This window comes from Sorex fumeus, unplaced genomic scaffold (assembly GCF_029834395.1).
Source record: "Sorex fumeus unplaced genomic scaffold, SorFum_2.1 ptg000083l, whole genome shotgun sequence".
NCBI classification, from domain to species: domain Eukaryota; kingdom Metazoa; phylum Chordata; class Mammalia; order Eulipotyphla; family Soricidae; genus Sorex; species Sorex fumeus.
The window spans coordinates 9,626,377-9,648,144 of record NW_026606140.1 but is presented as its reverse complement, the minus strand read 5'-3'; the positions used below and the strand labels follow the sequence as shown (position 1 = coordinate 9,648,144).

The 21,768-nt window shown below is 55.0% G+C and overlaps 1 pseudogene; it reads right to left on the bottom strand.

Moving 5' to 3' along the window:
• Positions 1-19,997, bottom strand: part of LOC130039168 (CAP-Gly domain-containing linker protein 1-like) — a 51,777-nt pseudogene extending 31,780 nt beyond the window's left edge.
• Positions 19,998-21,768: the final 1,771 nt, after the last annotated feature.

Genomic DNA, 21,768 nt, shown 5'->3' with positions numbered 1-21,768 from the left:
AGAAATCAAGCCAGAGAGAGTCCAGTGCACAACTGCCCTAGAATGTAGGCTCAACGGCTCCCAGGACTGTTGCAGGGGGAGGGGCCGAGGCTTTGATGCTTGCAGAAGTTTAGTGAAATTTTACTTACTGTGAGGGAGAAAAAGTTTGCCTATGTGTACATGCCAGAACCTGCGTATCGTTGTGTCCATTTGAATTTAAAGAAACAAGTTAATAACTTTGGGAGATGGAGAACAGAAAGAGAAAAAAAAAGGACTTGTTGAACCCACACCCCACTCCCCCCAAAAAGAATTCTTTTAAACAGCTAATCCCAGGTTGAAGTGCAATATCTTGAATAAATTACCAAGCTATGACAACAATTAAAACACACACGCATGCAAAGCAATTTATGAATGTCATGCAGAGAGGCTTTGTGCTGGGAGTATCCATTGGTTCACATTCATTTCAGTAACTTTCAGCAAGTTCGGAGATTTTGTTTTTGAAACCTTTCTGAGCCAGAACAGGGGCAAAGATTGTTCCGACTAATCCAACAGAGAATGATTTTCATCCAGACTCTGGAGAGGACCAAAATGAGTTGCTCTTAAACAAAATGGCAATTCGCAAAAGGCCAGAACAGAAAGATGAACATGGGTTTCCGGTAGAGGATGAGAGCTTGGGGCACACGGAGCGTGTGGCCTCATACCCACGGCCAGACTCTCCTCCGGGCTGGCTTGCACAGGAGGAGGAGGAGGACCTGGCCTGGGGAGAGAGGGCCGCAAGACAGGGAAGGAGCGAAGACATAACAGATACAGCCCAATGGGTGCGTGTGTGGCTATGTGTGTGTGTGTGTGTGAGCATTTACACCACAAAAGGATATGTGTGGGGGAACACAGGGCGGGGATGGACGGCCAGTCAAGACTGGGCAATGCCACAGCCTGGAAGGGACATGAGAGGGGACAGAAGTGTGGCTCCTGGGATGCATATTTGGAGAGAGACAGAGGTGCGTGTGAAGTGGGGGATCTCATTAAAGTCTGGGGTCTAGGACAGCTGTGGATGTTCGTGTCCTACTCACTGGTTCAAATCTGTGTGCCTTGGGGACGGAGGGGATGTGCAGCCCTGGGAGAAGTCGGGAGGGCCAATGGGAACTCCCTCCATCCACCTTGCGGCACTGGGTCATGCATGTTTAGATCACATGCACTGGGCCATAGCACCAGTGATGCGGGCAGGTGACACAGTGAAGGAGGCGTAACTTACAGCAACAAGCCGAGTCTCCCTGGTCCCCGGGTGAGTGGGTGAACGAGGAGCATGTTCCGAGGGTCGGATACCTCCAAAAACTGACAGGAGGAATCAGAGACTGAGGCCCACGTTAGAAATAGCAGAATGTATGTCTGGTTAGTGAGATCCAAGATATCCGCACACACATTACAGAATTCTCATGGGTTTACGGCAAACTGAAATTCTCACAGAGATGAAAAGAGAAGTGTGTATTTATCTCAGTGTGTGGCTCACACTTACACTCCAGATCATTAAGTAGTAAGAAAAGAATCTGAGACTAACAGAGATCTCTTGAATTCAACCCCAAGGGCTGGACGTACACCAGAAAGGGTGGTGCAGTTAAGCTATTACATGAGTAACACCTCGCTAGGAAATAGGATCTTGTTTAGTTGGAAATAAGAGGGTTTTAGAGGAAAGGAAATCTCTGATGCAACCCCGTGGTTCAGGAATCTTGACTTTTCCTATGGCATGTGTTTGGGGGCTGGGCTGGGGTCTACACTTCACAGACAGGAGAGCTGGGTTGGTCCCCACCACTGCATGGTCTCTGGAGGCGAGGATGACTGCAGAGCACTGCGTTCCCAAAGCAAAGCAAAACAAACTTATTTGGTAACTGATCCCACCATAAGATTATTTTAAGAGTTCCAGGCTCTAAATCTAACACTCACTTAGAAAATCTGATTTTGAATGTTTATTCAAAGTGAAGGGGTTTAAGGAAGATGAGCAGATTCCAATTTTTTGTGGGGGGTGGGGTTATACCAGGAGATCTCAGGGGTTCCTCCTGGTTCTGCACTCAGGAATTATTCCTGGCAGTACTCAGGGGGAGCATATGTGATGCCGAGGATCGAACCCAAGTTGGCCGTGTGCAAGGCAACTGCTCTCCACACTGGAATGTCACTCCAGTCCCAGATCCCCATTCTTTGGTCAGGACTATCCAACTTGCCTGAGCCATGAGCTCTGAGGCAGGAGGAGAGGGCAGCTTCCTTGGAGTGTTCCTGACACAAGCCTGGAACATTGCACAATCCCCCGGCAGGATGTCCATGACAGGGCATGTGTGGCGACCCCTACATGGACACAGCCAAACAGACCCCGGCAGCTGCTCCCACTGACCAGTCCTCACGGCTAATTCCTTTGGTTTCTTCTCAGCTCTGACTTCTACAGTGCAAGCCACAAGTGGCTAGAGGACATCGGGCCTCTTTACCGATGCCCGAGTCACAAAAACATGGGCCCCTTTAAAGCCACACGCTTTAGATTTGGTGTCATGAGCAACAGCAGAGGGAGGAGAGCCGGAAGGGAGGTCTCCGGGGCCAGAAACCTTTCCCAAGGGATCACACTATCCAGATTCTTTCCTTATGACTTACATAAGAAATAAATCGCAGTCATGATGCAAATACCTTAAAGTGTTACTGGGCAACCTTTAAAAATGCAAATAACAAGAACCAAATATTAGAAACAGGAAGAGAAATGCAAATACAGCCAGGAGAACTAAATTGCCACTGAAGTTCTTGGCTGTGGCTTGATCTTAAAGGGTGCGTGCTTGTGTGTGTGTGTGTGTGTGAATGTGTGTTATGTGTGTTGTCGAGAGTATTTTGCGAAACAAAAGCAAGACACAGAGGGACGAAGGCAGCCAAAAAATATATATACAACGACTTGGTTTACTAAAAAATATATATGAAATTTATTTATTATAACGTGGATAGACTTTCTTTAGTCTTACCATCAAAGACACACAGAGAAAGCAAAGGAAGCAGGAGTGGGAGGGAAAAGAGAGGGTGAGGTGAGCACGGCAGCGTGCGAGCGCGGAGACAACCAGACATCAGCACCCACAGTGAGCTCAGGACCGTGGAGACTGCCTCCTGGCCCCGCAGAGTTTCTGAACAAAGGCCGCGCCTGACATTCTGGTTCTGGTATCTGTCCTTGGCCATCAGGGAAGTGGGGAACACAGAACAGGACTTCCCCCCACCGCCGTCAGCTCTGGGCTGTAGCAGTGGTCGGAGCAGGCCAGAACTGGCCCTGCCTTCCGCAGCTGGACCTGTTGTCAACCTGTCTGAAAACCTAACTTGGAGACAAGCTCCCAAGAGAAACGCTGACTTTCACAAAGTGCAGAGACACACCTTTGGCACACATTGCATGCAGCTAAGCTGGAGATAACAACAGTCTGGGGAAAACCCGCAGCAAACCCAGGGGCTGGGTGAGTGTAGCCGACTTCTTCACTCAGAGGCAGCAGTTCTGCGCCTCCGTGTGGGAGCCCAGGATGGAGAGAGCCTCCGCCATCAGGACTGCACGCCACCAAGGCCCTTGGGGGCAGGCAGCGGTTTCTGTATGAACCCAGGGAAACTGGACCTAGACCCTTCCTAGGCTTTCAACCTGAGAGCAGAGCAATTTCCTTTAGCACTTTATCTACCATCACACTCAGACCTACATCTGAATCCTTTACAATCTCTACCTGGCAATTAAGATCCTGGGATTAGCTACAATAGAGTCGTCTTCAGATTTCTAAATCAGACACAATTTGCCATGAATAAGAATAAACAGTTCAATATTTGAGACCACGTTTTAAATTTTTTTAATCGCACACACACAAAAAAAATAAAGTCATCATTTGTTCCTTAGATTCACTGAAAGTTTTTTTTCTTCGGAGTGGATGGGTGCACACCTGGCCATGCTCAGGATTTACCCTGGCTCTGGGCTCACGGTACCACATGGGGTGCCAGGGATTGAACCCAGCTCAGCTGTGTACAAGACGAGATAGTACCAGTTTTAGAACTTCCCTGGCCCCTGAAAGAGTGACTTTCCATGGATGGCTGCATAAACATTCCTGGGACATCGGGGTGTGGGTGGGGGGCAGGGAGCAGAGGCGATGAGACAGCAGAAGGAAATGGACAAGTGGTTAAATTGGCCATTTACTTTTTAAAATTTATTTATGTATTTATTTTTGCCGGGGGTCAGGCCCGGTGATGTACAGGGGTTACTCCTGGCTCTGCTCTCAGGAATTACTCCTGGTGCTGCTCAGGAGACCATATGGGATGCTGGGAATCGAATCCGGGTCGGCCGCGTGCAAGGCAAACGCCCTACTCCGCTGTGCTACCGCTCCAACACTAAGTTGCATGCCAAGACGAGTGTCTTAAAAAACAAAACCTAAATGAAACAAAAAACTGCTTCGCCTTCTGACGGATGGTTGCCTCCTCAAGCCAGGGCACCAATCATGATTCTGGGGGGATGTGCACTGTGGGGAGCACGGGGAGGATGGGACTCTGGTGTCTGTGTGCCCCCAACTTGGGAGCTGTCTCCTGAAAATAGCACCAGGGATGAACCGACCATTTGGGCCAGCTCTGGGGGGCTGGGAGGATGAGCGTATGGAAGGAGCTGAGACGGGCGGCAACCATGGACGCGCAGCAGACCCCGACAATTGCCACTCAAGAGTACAGAGGAGGGGGTCTCCCCGCAACCAGAACTGACGGTGGGGGTGGGGTGGGGGGTGCGCTGTGTCACAGGGAATTACAGCACAGTAGATTTCATGGGAAACACATTTCCCTTCCTTGTGTCCTCCATCTTCGGCAGCCTGGCAGTGGGCTGGCCTTGGGGATACTCCTGGCTCCTTGCTGGGGGCTGGGTGGAGGGAGGGAACTCTGCTTCTGCAAAGCCTGTGCTCCCTGTGGCCCCAGACTTCAGAGCAAAGCTCAGATATGCTTAGGCCCATCTGCCTTTATCTTTTCTTTTGTTTTAGGGCCACACCTGGTGATGTGAGGGGCTTACTCCTGGCGTTGTGCTCAAGGATCACTCCTGGCGGGGGGGAGGGTCCACCTGGGATCAGGGATCGACCCTGGGTTGGCCTCAAACAAGGCAAGTTCCCTGCCTGCTGTGCTATCCTGCAGCTCCCCTATTTGTCCTTTTCATTCTGACTTTCGTTTGCATTTCTGCAGGAAGTTCAAATTCTGGGCTTCTCTGCTCCACCTCAGTTCAAGATGTTTTCCATCCTGTGGAACTATGTCTTTTTCTCCTGGTACTCTGGTTCAAGATTTTGTTCTCCTTAGTCATAACAGTAAATGCAGAAAATAATACTAGCATGTTACTCATTTTTTATTTTATTTTATTTTTGGCTTTTTGGGTCACACCCGGCGAAGCTCAGGGGATACGTCTGGCTCTGCACTTAGGAATTACTCCTGGTGGTGCATGGGGGACCATATGGGATGCTGGGGATTGAATATGCAAACGCCCTAGCCGGTGTACGTTGTACTGTCATTCCAGCCCCTAGCATGTCATTAAAAAAAAAAAAGAAAGAAAAATTTGTGTACAGAAAAGTGGTTATTTTCTTCCCTTTCCAGATCTGGTCACTGCAGAATTTTTGGTTGTCACTTTTCTGGTTGGTCGTAGGGTCTTCTTACTGAAGTAATAAGACTGCAGATTCTACTGCTGCCACTGGGTTCAAAAGTCTGTATTACTAAATAATGTTTGATTTATAAATTTTTTTTGTTTCTGTTTATGAGTCCTACCTAGTTGTGCTCAGGGATTACTCCTGCCAGTGCTTAGGAACCACATGGGATGCCGGGGATTGAGCCCAGGTCAGCCTCAGGCAAGGCTGGGCCCTACCCGAAGTGCCATGGGTTCTGCCCCACGTTTAGATTTTTATTCCCGTCTTAGGTATCCTTTGTGCTGACTCTCCTCTCCTCTGCTCTTCCAGTACAATTGTCCAAAGGCTTTGCTTGGCAGTGTTTTAGCACAGGGGCTGTTTCAAGAGCAGATGAATTTGTAGATTGCAATGCCAGACAGCAAACCACATGGGGCGGGGGTGGGGTTATCGGTCCTTCCACCCCCATGGTCCATGTTCCCTGACCCCAAGGTGCCGGGAACAAACTCAGGAATTTCTCGCACTTCCCCCATTGCTGCATACAAGAGGCTCTTTTCCAATAAATAAAGCCCATTTGTGTCAAACACATGTCCTGGGGCCCCACGGCAAGGCCAATGGGGTGAAGGGGTGAAGGTTGTTTCTGCAGCTCAGGGTCTTGGGGAGGGGGTGGGGAACTTTAAAGAGGAGTGAATCTGAGGGTTAGTTTGTTCTTTTTCTTGAGGGACACTCCAGGTGATGCACCAGGCTTACTCCTCCTGGCTCTGCACTCAGGGGTCACTCCCCATGATGCTTGGGGGACCATGTGGGGTGCAAGGATGGAACCCGGGTTGGCCGCGTGCATGGCACACACTTTCCCCTGTACTGTACTATCGCTCCAGCCCCAAATTTGAGTATTTCTTAACTTAAAAAGAAAAAGGGAGACGGTAGCCCTGGCCTCGTAGCTTTGCGGCCTAGGTAAAACAATCCTTAAGCAACCGAGTAGATTTCTCTGCAAGGACAGTGCAGCCAGCATTACCATGGAAATAGGCAGCCCGGCCAGCAGAAACCGATGCGGTCACATGCCTGATAGCATCCATCATATGAGCAGGCAGGGTTGGGCTGCTGAGTCCCACATGGCCCACAGCGTGACGCCTTTTTAAGCGAGTGACACCCTTCACTCGTGCGCCCCGCCTTGAGAGTATTCCTACTGCTCGAGAGGGGCCGTGGCGGGGGCTGGCGCTGGGTCTGTCTGGGTCTGTGGAGCTCAGGAACGCTCCATGCTGAAAATGGGGATATTCTGCACCCCTAGGAGAATTTTTTTTTCTTTCGGCAAAAATAAACTGTCCTTTTTGCCACTGTCTGTCCACTGGCCAGACTGCGCCTGACTCAGGTGAAACGCCTGAAGGAAAGGCAGTCAGCTCACTCCCCAGCAGGTGGGTGCCAGGGTGGAGTCGGGAAAAGTACCTCCAGGAGCCTTGGTCAGAGCACAGCGGGGAGGGCATTGGCCTTGCACACAGCAGACCTGGGTTCCATCCCCGGCACCAGAGAGTACCCCCCCCCAACCCCACCAGGAGTGAAACCTGAGCGCAGAGCTTGCCTTGGACTAAGCCCTGAGCACAACCAAGTGTAGCCACCCCCCCCCCCAAAAAAAAGTAAAATAAAACAATGATTTAAAAAGAGAGACCCTGCAAGGCCATGGCACACAGATCCAATGTGAACAGTGTAAATAAATTCAAACAGCCTCCCATTATTAATTATTTCAAAATACACACCCTAAACTATTGGGGGTGGGAGTGGCATACACACAGCTGTGCTAGGGGTCAGGCCCAGGGTGGCAGCACGCAAGGCAAGTGCCTTACTCACCGTAGTATGTCTTGGCCCCACTCCTCCCAAACTACTGTTCTTACAAGGATGTTACAAATACTTCATCTGAGGGTTGCATTTCTGGTTTATGCCATAAAAGGTTGTGGTGACGGTGAGACTGTCTGTGTTGACTGAACCCCATGTGAGCTGTCACGCTGACTGTGTGCCAATCCAGTCACCGAGGTCTGGATCCATCTGTCATGCCTGAACACAACGATTTTTAACCTGCAGTGTCTAATGGGTGGTGGCATTCGTTCGGCACCTTTCAGTTCTCTTGATTTGTTAATTCCCATCCCCCATACTTTGCACACTAGGGTGACCCCATGAAGATTTAGGGGGTCAAATCCACATCAAAATGCTCTCAATGATTAAATGAGGCATGTTTCAGAGCTATTTATTTAGTGATGGGGGGGGAGGTATTTCAGGCCTGAGCTAATTAGTCATTTAGGAGCTGTGAGATTTAATTTTAATTATGGATGAAAAATCTCCCTCCCTCCCTTTCTCTCTCCCTATCTCCATCTTCTAACAAATGAGCAGCTTTCACTTAGCAAATGGTCACCAGCCAAACCTGGTTGCAGGCGGTGCCAGCTTTGGGGAGACTGCTCAGTCTCCCGTGGAAGCCACACAGTGACTCCCGATCCACTTGCAGTTCCAGAAGGATCTTTGGGTCCCCAAGGCCACCAGTCATCCCCTCAGCCACATTCCTGTCTCTGCTTCCCACGGAGCTCTGCTCCTGAACGCCCACGGGGAAGACTGCCAGCGCCCACACAGGTGTGGGGGGATGGGAACTGTCCATTCCACTTTAGGAACCTCCCATATATATTTTTAAAAACTAGCATTGGAGCTGGAGTGGCAGTAGAGCAGGCAGGGTGCTTGCCTTGCAGGCTGCAAACGCGCGTTGGATCCCTGGCACTCCATATGGTCCCCGAGCCGGCCAGGAATGGTCCCTGAGCACTACTGGGTGTGTTCCCCCCCACCCAAAAAAAACCAAACAAAACACCCCAGCAATTGCTTTCACTTTTGCTGCCTAAAATAAAGTGCTTTTTTTTCTTTTTTTTGGGTCAAACTCAGCGATGCACAGGGGTTACCCCAGGCTCTACAATCAGGAATCCATCCTGGGGTGCTTGGGGCACCATATGGGATGACAGGGATTGAACCTGAGTCAGCCACTTGCAAGGCAAATGCCCTACCGACTGGACTATGGCTCCGGTCCAAATTGAAGTGATTTAATTAAGCAATTTCTCTCATAGGACAGAAACTTACATTTCTTTCTTGAATTCTTCCGTCTTTTGATTCTCTACAGTCAGAAGCTCTTTCGATTTGTTCAGCTCTTTCACATTCCTCAAGTTGTTTTCTTTAAGGTATCCAACTTAGAGACCAAGAGAAAAGAAACTTGGTGAAATGCTTCTGTTTTCCAGTAGCATGGATGGGGACACAAATCAGACGTGAAGACGTAAGTTTGAATAGCAAAGGGCCAGAATCACGCGGCTCAGCGGGCATCCTGCAGCGCACCCGTGCAGGAAGCCCCGTCTGTAGGAAGCAGACCCTGAGCACTGTTGGTGGTGGCTTAAAAGATCGAAAAAGAACGGACACTAGAGGCTCAGGACAGAGACAAAGAGGGCTCAGAATGAAGAATGCCCCTCCCAAGCCCTGAGTGTATTCGCTGAGTGACTAAGGATATGGTTTTTCTTTTTTTTTCTTTTTGGGTCACACCCAGCAATGCACAGGGATGCCTCCTAGCTCGGCACTCAAGTAATTAATCCTGGCGGTGCTCAGGGGATCATAGGGGATGCCGGGGATTGAACCTGGGTCTCCCGTGTGTAAGTCAAACGCCCTCCCTGCAGTGCTATCGCTCTGGCCCAGGTTATGGTTTCTCTCAAGGCTGAGGCCGGGCCTACACAGCCCTGGTCACCACCATCACCCACCTCACTCTGCAACTTCGCATTGGTGTTCATGTCTCCATCTTCTCTTTGGTCATTTGCTCCATGATCTGCCTGGACTCTTGCGCCATCTGCACAGCCTGGAGAGAGAAACCTCGTTGAGCCACGCTGGGGGGCCAGGGAGGGGTTGGCAACAGTGGCACGGCACTGCGCAAAACGACCCACAAACCACACACACCTGCCACAGCGGCTCCGGCCCCTGCTGGCCGCCGGTCATCCTGCGGCGACTTGCGTCTGAGCCGCTCATCAGCAAGACTGACACCCCGACACAGCCCAGGGTTCCCAAGAGCCTCCATTCCTCACACAGAATAAAAATGACATGAGCGGACAGCTAAGCAGGCCTGGGTGGAGAGCGTGGGGGGTGGGGAGGGGGAAGGAGAGGAGATGTGAGCCGTGAGCACAGGTGTGGGAGTGGGAGAAATGTAAACCGTGAGTGAGGTGGGAAGAGAGAACACTTGCCCTGCACCAGGCACCCTCGAGTCCAAGCTGCCGTGTACCAGGCACTCTGCAGGTGACAAAGGGCACCCCGGAGTCCAGGCTGCACTGCACTGGGAACCATACAGGCGCACAGGGCACCTCCGAGTCCAGGCTGCCCTGCACCGGGCACCCGCAGGTGGCACAGGGCACCCCCGAATCCCAAGTCAGCAGACTCAGGGCAACCGCTCAAAGTCCCCCCGGAAGACACTGCTTTGCTTTACAACTTAGTGCCTCTCTCATGCCTTCCCTTACGTCTTGAAGAGCCACAGTGCAATCTTCCACGAGAACTCCCCGCGGAAATGAACATACTGTCCTTTTTCGGTTTTATTCACAGCTTATGCCTTGTCCTAGAGGTCACCAGGCACGTGGTGACGAGCTGTCCCCGCGCCCGCAGCAAACAGCCCGTGACACACTTGCGACGGGTTCCGTGGGGATCCACCGCTCCTCGTGCCGACAAAGAGCAATCCTCTTAACCACTAAAAGGGGGTACCCCGGGCCTACGGGGGTCGGGCCTGCTCCACTTTACCGTGAATGACTGCAGCTTCTCAAGCTCTCTGATCTGAAACGCGAGATTGCTCTTGTCCTCCCTCAGCACGTGGTTCTCCTTATTGGCCTCCAGGAGGTAGGCCGAGACGTGGCTGCTGGTCTGGGCCAGCCGACTGACCTCCTTCTGGAGGAGGAAGTAACTGTCGGCCAGCTGCTCCTTCTCTTGCAGGAGCTCGGCCCTCTCTTGCTGCAGCTCCCTCTTGCTCGGCCTGGGCCCGCTCGGACAGGCCCGCCTCGTGCTTGCGCTGCAGGTCGGCCAGGATCTCGGCGAGGCAGCTGTGCAGGCCCTTCAGCTCCAGCTTGGACTTGGACAGGGCCGCAAAGTCGCCCTTGAGGGCCTCGATGTCGGTGGCCAGCCGGGCGGCGTCGGCGCTCAGCAGTTCCTTCTCCCCCAGGATCTCGGCCACCTTCTGTTCTGACTGCACCTTCTCAAACTCCAGCAGGTCCAGGCGCTCGGCCTGCAGCCCCTGTGCGCGCGCCTGCAGCTCCTCCGCTTCCTGCTCCAGCAGTCTCAGGCGGCCCTGCAGCTGGCTGGCCTCGTGGGTGGCCTCCTGGTTCTCCTTGGCGCGGGCCTCCCGCTCCTGCACCAGGGCCTGCAGTGCCGCGAGCCTGTCCTCCGCCAGCCGCCGGCACTCCTCCTGCCACTCGGCGTCGAGCGCCTTCTTGGCCTGCAGCACACTGGCGTGTGTCTTCTCCAGGCTGCGGGCCTCGTCCCGGGCCTCCTGCAGCGCTGCCTCGAGGGCGCCCTGGCTGGCCGCCAGCCCCTGGTTCTCCTGGTGCTGCTCCTGGAGCTCCCGCTGCAGCACGTCTAGCTCACCGAGAGCTTCCTCTTCTCTTGGACGGCCACCCGGGCGTTTGGACGCCTCCTCCTCGTGCTTCTGCTGCAGCTCGCCCAGGGCCTGCAGGGACGCCTCCCGCTCGGCCAGCAGCTCGGTCCGCTGAGCCTCCAGCAGTGCCTGGTCTTTCAGCAACCAGTCCAGCTGCTGCTGGAGCTTCGTGGCCTTCTGACCCAGCAGCTCCTTCTCGGAACCCAGGCTGTTCAGCGGCTCACGCAGGGCCGACTCCACGCGCAACGCCTCCTCGGAGCAGCGGCCGAGCTTCTGGGCCAGGAGGTCCTTCTCGCCGAGGAGCTCCTTCTTCTCGGCCGCCAGCTGCCGCTCGGCCAGGCTCAGCGTCTCCTCCTCATGCAGAAGTTGCAGGCACTCCGAGTCGGAGTTCTCCCGGCTGGTCTTGATCTGCTCCAGCAGCTGCGCCAGGTGGGCGTTGGCCGCCTGCGTCTGCAGCGCCTTCAGCTTGGCCTTGTGCACGGCCTTGTGGCCTCGTCCAGCTGCGTGCGCAGGCAGCTGGCCTTGGCGCCCAGCAGCTCCTTCACCTGCAGCGCCGCCTCCAGGCTGGCGCCCAGCTTCTCCTGCTCCTGGCTCAGCAGGTCTTGCTCCAGCTCTAGCTCCTTGTTGCTCTGGGCCAGGCCGTCACGCTCCAGCTTCAGGGCCACGCACAGGCTGTCGAGGCCCGACTGCTTCTCCACGGCCGACTTCTCGGCCGTGAGCTCCTCGATCTCTTGCACCAGTGACTTCTGATCCCGAGCCAGCTCCTCGTAAGAGCAGTGCAGCTTCTGGATGATGTTGTCCTTGTCCTTGGCCAGGGATAGGTTCTCCGGAACCAGCTTCTTGACATGCTCCTCCAGCTGGCCCCTCTCCTCCAGGCCCTTCTTACGCTTGGCCACCAGGCCGCTCTTGCTCATCTGCAGCTCGTCCACCAGGGCCAGCAGCCCCACCTTGGCGACCTGCAGCGCGTCCTTCTCCGCACAGACCTCCTTGAGTTCCTCCTGCACCGCCCTGCCCTGCTTGAGCACTTTCTCTTTCTCCGCCTCGAGGGCTTCTTGGCCGAGCCGCTCCTGCTGCCAGAGCTTCTCCGTGGTCCACCTGGCCTCAATGATCTTCTCTTTGTCTAAGCGAATTTCTTGGTTCATCAGCCAGAGCTTCCTCTGGTCTTCCCGCAGCGAAGAGATTTTGGCCTCCGCTTCTGTGAGCTTCAATAGAAACGACCCACTCTCTGGCGTCAGAGAGAGCTTCTCCTTCGCCAGCAATTGATTCTCTGACCTCAGGGCCCTGCGATCATCCCACATCAGCTCAATTTCCTCTTTGGCTGAGGTTAATAAGTAAGTTGATGACTACAGAGGGGGAGCCTGCCGTGAGTGGCCGACCTGCGTTCCACCCCAGCACCCCATTATGACCCAGCAGCTGTGCCAGGAGTGACCCCTGAGCACCCCCGGGAGGGGCCCTAAGCCAAAACAGAGAAACTTCTCTCCGTGTGACATGGGTCAGCTGTCCTTCCTCCAATGGGGACTATTTCCGCTACTTGGGACAGGCCGTGCCACAAGCAACCCGCCACCTTTTCTTCACAAATCACACCAAAAAATGGGTGATGCTGCGGCCTTCCGATTGAGCAGCTGACTTGAGGGTTCATGAAGGAGCCTCAGAGAGCTCGGAAGAGGGCAGCAGACAGAATTCCAGGAGGGTGACTCGCGGCTGCAGGCGTCACCACAGAACGTTCTGGAAAAGCAGCCCGACACACCCCACTCTCCTTCAGGCGTAGTTCATCATTCATTCTCGTCAGCTGTGACGAGTTTTCCCCGGACAGTTTCATGATGTCCGCGATGTCGTTTTCCAACTTGGCCTTTGCCTTCGTCAACTGCTCTTCTCGCACATCTCTCTCTTTGAATTTGGCCTCCATATCTGAGGGGAGGGGAGGAGAGGAGTGGGGGGGGAGGGAGGGAGAGAGGAAGGGAGGGAGAGAGACAGAGGGAGAGAGAAAGACAGGGAGAGATGCAGGGAGGGTGGTGGGGGAGAACAGCGTTGGGGTGTCGTAAGCAACTAAGCGTTCCCTGAGCTTCTGTCCCAGGCCTCCCTCCGAGGACGTTTCACTCTCTGGCCCCGTGAAAACTGCTCGAACTGAGCAGCAGCCAGTGAAACCAAGGACAACTCACAAGACGGGGAAGAAACGCAGGCTGCGAGCAAGGGATGGGGCCAGGACGGGGGGTCTGACCGTACAAGGCGCCTCATAGATGGCCCTCATGGGGGAACCTTGGGCAGCATTTGACAGTCGTCCCAGGGCCAAGGTGGCCGGAGTGTCACAGGGCCCCAGGAAGTGATAGGGGGGGCGGGCGGGAGGGGGACTGGGACCTGCAGTGGGGGCTCCCTGAGGGAGGCCGGGAGACTGAGGAGGGGGCGCGGGAGCGTCAGCAGGGAGGCGCCTCACGCCCGGCGTGCCCGTGCACGACACCCAGAGATCATCTCGTACCTGTTCAATTTCCTCGCAACTTCTCCCGTTCAGAAGACAGCGCCTTAAACTGTTCTTCTTTTTGATGTAACTTATCAACAGATTCTAGTTAGGATAAAGTTAGAAGTTTAATATATTTCACGCACCATCGGGATTATTTGAGAGTCTGTCTCGCAGGCTCCATCAAATCTCGCACTGGAGTCTGAGGTCACGGGGGCGATAAAGCGTCTCTACGGGAGAAGCCCCCGGCCGAGGGCAACACCAGGAGGTTTCGGCATGGAGACGGCGGGTATGGCGCCAGGAGGAACTCGGGGTCTTGGCTGGGGGCATCCCAAAATCTTCCCACCCAGCCAGCTCCCTGCCAGGTCACACAGCACTTTCCCAAGCACACCTGCATGTCACCACAAACAGTGATGTAGGGACTATGATGCCACCAGCAGGTCCACCTGTACCTGCGGGGAGATTGCATCAGCAGCCTGATGGTGCCTGCAGACTTCCAGATACCCCAAAATTGCTCCTGTGCCTTTGGTCAGACCCCAACAACTTGGGGTCAAATTTACCAAGAAATTAAACGGACAAAAGTTCAGTATGTGGGAGACACACCCACAAACCACTATATAAGCTTTATAAGCTATATAAGCTATATAAGCTCATCTATTGGCCTTATTTCAGAGACCCATACATCTCAAAAGAGATCAAAAGATGCAGTTAGGGTCAGTGGCCCGGAGGTAAACGGGAACCCGTGACTGAGAGCTCCAGGCTTGCTCAGATCAGGACTGGGCCTCCTCCCGCCACATTCCCAGTTTTCCAGTAGCTTGGCAGTCACACCCACAAACTGCCCCCCAGCACCATGTAATTCATCAATGGCCAAGACCCAGAGACTATACAGTACAACTCCCGGAAGAGAATGACACAGATATTCCTGGTCATTATATTCTAGCCATAAGAAGCAATACGAAAGAAATCATCTAGCATTGCCTTTTCAGCAGGTTTGAGTGCTGGTGGGACTGGTGTCAAACTATCGAATGTAAACAAAGTAGAGAGAGAGTATGGGGGAAATTGTGTGCCTGCCACACAGGCAGGGGAAGGCTTGGCAGAGGTGCGGGGCTGGTGGAATACTGGGGATTTTGGTGGTGGAAAATGTGCACTGGTGATGGGACGGGTGTTTGATGATTGTATGACCGAAACTCAAACATGAAAACTTTGTAACTATATCTCACATGAATCAAAAAAAGTAGGGAAATATAATAATAATAAAATAATAAAATAAAATTAACATTCAGAACAGAATTTAACAAAAATAAGTACTGTGGAGTTCATGCCCAATTAAATCAGCTTCATCCATGGCTGAATAATTAGTAGTACTCCTTCATTGAGCTGGAGCGATAGCACAGCGGTAGGGCGTTTGCCTTGCATGGAGCCAACATGGCCGATCCGAGTTCGATTCTTGGGCCCCTGTCGGAGAGCCCGGCAAGCTACCGAGAGTATCTCGCCTGCACGGCAGAGCCTGGCAAGCTCCCCGTGATGTATTCAATATGCCAAACCACAGTAACTCCAACATTATTAACAAAGAAAAAAATTTAAAAAAATACAAAAAACAATGTGTATGTGTGTGATGTGTGTGTGTGTGTGTGGCGGGGGGGCGGGTTGTCCGCGCACGCTATGCCCAGGGTACCTCCTGGCTCTACACTCAGGGATCAGCCTGCTGGTATCAGGGATGGATACCAGCTTGGCCGTGGGCAAGGCAAGTGCCTGGCCTGCTCGGGTCTCTGGGAATGAACTTTAAGTCAAAGAGGAAAGAGGCGGAGGAAGTCAGCTACGGGAAATGAGCAGGCAGAGCCCTGAGCGTGGCCCCCCAGAGCCCCGGCCCCGGCACAGCCACCCAGTGACCCGCACCCACCTTGCACGGTTTTCTGAACAGAGGCTGACTCTTCTGAAGCCTCTGCGAACTTTTCTTTCTAGAGAAACAGAATCAGATATTCAGACCAGGAGGGTGCAAAGTAGCTTCCGATCAATGACATGGGAGACACTCCATTTTGTGATGCTGTTCATGAAAATGAACTTGCATTCCAAACGTAGATATTGGGGGCTGAAGGGCTGGCACAGTGTCCAGGCGCCCGAGTACAGCCAGCTGGTTAGACCCTGAGCCAGGAGTACCACCGAGTTAGGGGGGAGCCCCAATAAACACGGTGAGCATCTGGGTGATGGGAGAGAGCACTGGGTAAGGCCACTTGGCCCTGCTTGAATCCCGGCACTAACAGGAATATCCAGAGCACGAAGCCAGGAGTCGCCTCCAAGGACTGACAGGCATGGCACTAGTCCCCCACCACCACCACCACCACCAAAAATATATATATATACATATAAATATATATATATGTATATATACACACACACCCCAGGGCCAGAGCGATAGCCCAGCGGGGAGGGTGTTTGTCTTGCACAAGGCTGACCCACCTTTGATCCCCAGCATCCCTTAGGGGATGCACTGTCAGTAGTTATTCCTGAGTGCAGAGCCAGGATTGACCCCTGAATGTCCCCAGCTGTGACCCAAAAAGACAAAAAACAACAAGAACAACAAGAACAAAACAACCCAGAAAAATAAATAATCCACCCCAAACTCAGTTAACAATGCCCAGTGTGTATCTGCCTGGCAAACATGAGTGAGTTGTGCAAGTATGTATGTACTTGCTTGCATGTCCAAGGACAGGTATGAGTCTGCACATGCACAAAAGCCCATGTGTGTATACTGAGGTGCGTGCATGCTTCTGTTTTTGCAGTGGCATGGATGGGGACACAAATCAGACGTGAAGACGCAAGTATGAATAGCAAAGGGCCAGAGTCACGCGGCTCAGCGGGCGTCCTGCAGCGCACCCGTGCAGGAAGCCCCGTCTGTAGGAAGCAGACCCTGAGCACTGTTGGTGGTGGCTTAAAAGACCGAAAAAGAACGGACACTAGAGGCTCAGGACAGAGACAAAGAGGACTCGGAATGAAGAATGCCCCTCCCAAGCCCTGAGTGTATTCGCTGAGTGACTAAGGATATGGTTTTTCTTTTTTTTCTTTTTGGGTCACACCCAGCAATGCACAGGGATGCCTCCTAGCTCTGCACTCAAGGAATTACTCCTGGCGGTGCTCAGGGGATCATAGGGGATGCCGGGGATTGAACCTGGGTCTCCCGTGTGTAAGTCAAACGCCCTCCCCGCTGTGCTATCGCTCTGGCCCAGGTTATGGTTTCTCTCAAGGCTGAGGCTGGGCCTACACAGCCCTGGTCACCACCATCACCCACCTCACTCTGCAACTTCGCATTGGTGTTCCTGGCGTCCTCCAGGGAGGCCAGGGTCTCCATCTTCTCTTTGGTCATTTGCTCCATGATCTGCCTGGCATCTTGCACCATCTGCACAGCCTGGAGAGAGAAACCTCGTTGAGCCACGCTGGGGGGCCAGGGAGGGGTTGGCAACAGTGGCACGGCACTGCGCAAAACGACCCACAAACCACACACACCTGCCACAGCGGCTCCGGCCCCTGCTGGCCGCCGGTCATCCTGCGGCGACTCGCGTCTGAGCTGCTCAGCAGCAAGACTGACACCCCGACACAGCCCAGGGTTCCCAAGAGCCTCCATTCCTCACACAGAATAAAAATGACATGAGCGGACAGCTAAGCAGGCCTGGGTGGAGAGCGTGGGGGGTGGGGGGTGGAAGGAGAGGAGATGTGAGCCGTGAGCACAGGTGTGGGAGTGGGAGAAATGTAAACCGTGAGTGAGGTGGGAAGAGAGAACACTTGCCCTGCACCAGGCACCCTCGAGTCCAAGCTGCCGTGTACCAGGCACTCTGCAGGTGACAAAGGGCACCCCGGAGTCCAGGCTGCACTGCACTGGGAACCATACAGGCGCACAGGGCACCCCCGAGTCCAGGCTGCCCTGCACCGGGCACCCGCAGGTGGCACAGGGCACCCCCCTAATCCCAAGTCAGCAGACTCAGGGCAACCGCTCAAAGTCCCCCCCGGAAGACACTGCTTTGCTTTACAACTTAGTGCCTCTCTCATGCCTTCCCTTACGTCTTGAAGAGCCACAGTGCAATCTTCCACGAGAACTCCCCGCGGAAACGAACATACTGTCCTTTTTCGGTTTTATTCACAGCTTATGCCTTGTCCTAGAGGTCACCAGGCACGTGGTGACGAGCTGTCCCCGCGCCCGCAGCAAACAGCCCGTGACACACTTGCGACGGGTTCCGTGGGGATCCACCGCTCCTTGTACCGACAAAGAGCAATCCTCTTAACCACTAAAAGGGGGTACCCCGGGCCTACGGGGGTCGGGCCTGCTCCACTTTACCGTGAATGACTGCAGCTTCTCAAGCTCTCTGATCTGAAACGCGAGATTGCTCTTGTCCTCCCTCAGCACGTGGTTCTCCTTATTGGCCTCCAGGAGGTAGGCCGAGACGTGGCTGCTGGTCTGGGCCAGCCGACTGACCTCCTTCTGGAGGAGGAAGTAACTGTCGGCCAGCTGCTCCTTCTCTTGCAGGAGCTCGGCCCTCTCTTGCTGCAGCTCCCTCTTGCTCGGCCTGGGCCCGCTCGGACAGGCCCGCCTCGTGCTTGCGCTGCAGGTCGGCCAGGATCTCGGCGAGGCAGCTGTGCAGGCCCTTCAGCTCCAGCTTGGACTTGGACAGGGCCGCAAAGTCGCCCTTGAGGGCCTCGATGTTGGTGGCCAGCCGGGCGGCGTCGGCGCTCAGCAGTTCCTTCTCCCCCAGGATCTCGGCCACCTTCTGGTCTGACTGCACCTTCTCAAACTCCAGCAGGTCCAGGCGCTCGGCCTGCAGCCCCTGTGCGCGCGCCTGCAGCTCCTCCGCTTCCTGCTCCAGCAGTCTCAGGCGGCCCTGCAGCTGGCTGGCCTCGTGGGTGGCCTCCTGGGTCTCCTGGGCGCGGGCCTCCCGCTCCTGCACCAGGGCCTGCAGTGCCGCGAGCCTGTCCTCCGCCAGCCGCCGGCACTCCTCCTGCCGCTCGGCGTCGAGCGCCTTCTTGGCCTGCAGCACACTGGCGCGTGTCTTCTCCAGGCTGCGGGCCTCGTCCTGGGCCTCCTGCAGCGCTGCCTCGAGGGCGCCCTGGCTGGCCGCCAGCCCCTGGTTCTCCTGGTGCTGCTCCTGGAGCTCCCGCTGCAGCACGTCTAGCTCACCGAGAGCTTCCTCTTCTCTTGGACGGCCACCCGGGCGTTTGGACGCCTCCTCCTCGTGCTTCTGCTGCAGCTCGCCCAGGGCCTGCAGGGACGCCTCCCGCTCGGCCAGCAGCTCGGTCTGCTGAGCCTCCAGCAGTGCCTGGTCTTTCAGCAACCAGTCCAGCTGCTGCTGGAGCTTCGTGGCCTTCTGACCCAGCAGCTCCTTCTCGGAACCCAGGCTGTTCAGCGGCTCACGCAGGGCCGACTCCACGCGCAACGCCTCCTCGGAGCAGCAGCCGAGCTTCTGGGCCAGGAGGTCCTTCTCGCCGAGGAGCTCCTTCTTCTCGGCTGCCAGCTGCCGCTCGGCCAGGCTCAGCGTCTCCTCCTCATGCAGAAGTTGCAGGCACTCCGAGTCGGAGTTCTCCCGGCTGGTCTTGATCTGCTCCAGCAGCTGCGCCAGGTGGGCGTTGGCCGCCTGCGTCTGCAGCGCCTTCAGCTTGGCCTTGTGCACGGCCTTGTGGCCTCGTCCAGCTGCGTGCGCAGGCAGCTGGCCTTGGTGCCCAGCAGCTCCTTCACCTGCAGCGCCGCCTCCAGGCTGGCGCCCAGCTTCTCCTGCTCCTGGCTCAGCAGGTCTTGCTCCAGCTCTAGCTCCTTGTTGCTCTGGGCCAGGCCGTCACGCTCCAGCTTCAGGGCCACGCACAGGCTGTCGAGGCCCGACTGCTTCTCCACGGCCGACTTCTCGGCCGTGAGCTCCTCGATCTCTTGCACCAGTGACTTCTGATCCCGAGCCAGCTCCTCGTAAGAGCAGTGCAGCTTCTGGATGATGTTGTCCTTGTCCTTGGCCAGGGATAGGTTCTCCAGAACCAGCTTCTTGACATGCTCCTCCAGCTGGCCCCTCTCCTCCAGGCCCTTCTTACGCTTGGCCACCAGGCCGCTCTTGCTCATCTGCAGCTCGTCCACCAGGGCCAGCAGCCCCACCTTGGCGACCTGCAGCGCGTCCTTCTCCGCACAGACCTCCTTGAGTTCCTCCTGCACCGCCCTGCCCTGCTTGAGCACTTTCTCTTTCTCCGCCTCGAGGGCTTCTTGGCCGAGCCGCTCCTGCTGCCAGAGCTTCTCCGTGGTCCGCCTGGCCTCAATGATCTTCTCTTTGTCTAAGCGAATTTCTTGGTTCATCAGCCAGAGCTTCCTCTGGTCTTCCCGCAGCGAAGAGATTTTGGCCTCCGCTTCTGTGAGCTTCAATAGAAACGACCCACTCTCTGGCGTCAGAGAGAGCTTCTCCTTCGCCAGCAATTGATTCTCTGACCTCAGGGCCCTGCGATCATCCCACATCAGCTCAATTTCCTCTTTGGCTGAGGTTAATAAGTAAGTTGATGACTACAGAGGGGGAGCCTGCCGTGAGTGGCCGACCTGCGTTCCACCCCAGCACCCCATTATGACCCAGCAGCTGTGCCAGGAGTGACCCCTGAGCACCCCCGGGAGGGGCCCTAAGCCAAAACAGAGAAACTTCTCTCCGTGTGACATGGGTCAGCTGTCCTTCCTCCAATGGGGACTATTTCCGCTACTTGGGACAGGCCGTGCCACAAGCAACCCGCCACCTTTTCTTCACAAATCACACCAAAAAATGGGTGACGCTGCGGCCTTCCGATTGAGCAGCTGACTTGAGGGTTCATGAAGGAGCCTCAGAGAGCTCGGAAGAGGGCAGCAGACAGAATTCCAGGAGGGTGACTCGCGGCTGCAGGCGTCACCACAGAACGCTCTGGAAAAGCAGCCCGACACACCCCACTCTCCTTCAGGCGTAGTTCATCATTCATTCTCGTCAGCTGTGACGAGTTTTCCCCGGACATTTTCATGATGTCCGCGATGTCGTTTTCCAACTTGGCCTTTGCCTTCGTCAACTGCTCTTCTCGCACATCTCTCTCTTTGAATTTGGCCTCCATATCTGAGGGGAGGGGAGGAGAGGAGTGGGGGGGGGAGGGAGGGAGAGAGGAAGGGAGGGAGAGAGACAGAGGGAGAGAGAAAGACAGGGAGAGATGCAGGGAGGGTGGTGGGGGAGAACAGCGTTGGGGTGTCGTAAGCAACTAAGCGTTCCCTGAGCTTCTGTCCCAGGCCTCCCTCCGAGGACGTTTCACTCTCTGGCCCCGTGAAAACTGCTCGAACTGAGCAGCAGCCAGTGAAACCAAGGACAACTCACAAGACGGGGAAGAAACGCAGGCTGCGAGCAAAGGATGGGGCCAGGACGGGGGGTCTGACCGTACAAGGCGCCTCATAGATGGCCCTCATGGGGGAACCTTGGGCAGCATTTGACAGTCGTCCCAGGGCCAAGGTGGCCGGAGTGTCACAGGGCCCCAGGAAGTGATAGGGGGGGCGGGCGGGAGGGGGACTGGGACCTGCAGTGGGGGCTCCCTGAGGGAGGCCGGGAGACTGAGGAGGGGGCGCGGGTGCGTCAGCAGGGAGGCGCCTCACGCCCGGCGTGCCCCTGCACGACACCCAGAGATCATCTCGTACCTGTTCAATTTCCTCGCAACTTCTCCCGTTCAGAAGACAGCGCCTTAAACTGTTCTTCTTTTTGATGTAACTTATCAACAGATTCTAGTTAGGATAAAGTTAGAAGTTTAATATATTTCACGCACCATCGGGATTATTTGAGAGTCTGTCTCGCAGGCTCCATCAAATCTCGCACTGGAGTCTGAGGTCACGGGGGCGATAAAGCGTCTCTACGGGAGAAGCCCCCGGCCGAGGGCAACACCAGGAGGTTTCGGCATGGAGACGGCGGGTATGGCGCCAGGAGGAACTCGGGGTCTTGGCTGGGGGCATCCCAAAATCTTCCCACCCAGCCAGCTCCCTGCCAGGTCACACAGCACTTTCCCAAGCACACCTGCATGTCACCACAAACAGTGATGTAGGGACTATGATGCCACCAGCAGGTCCACCTGTACCTGCGGGG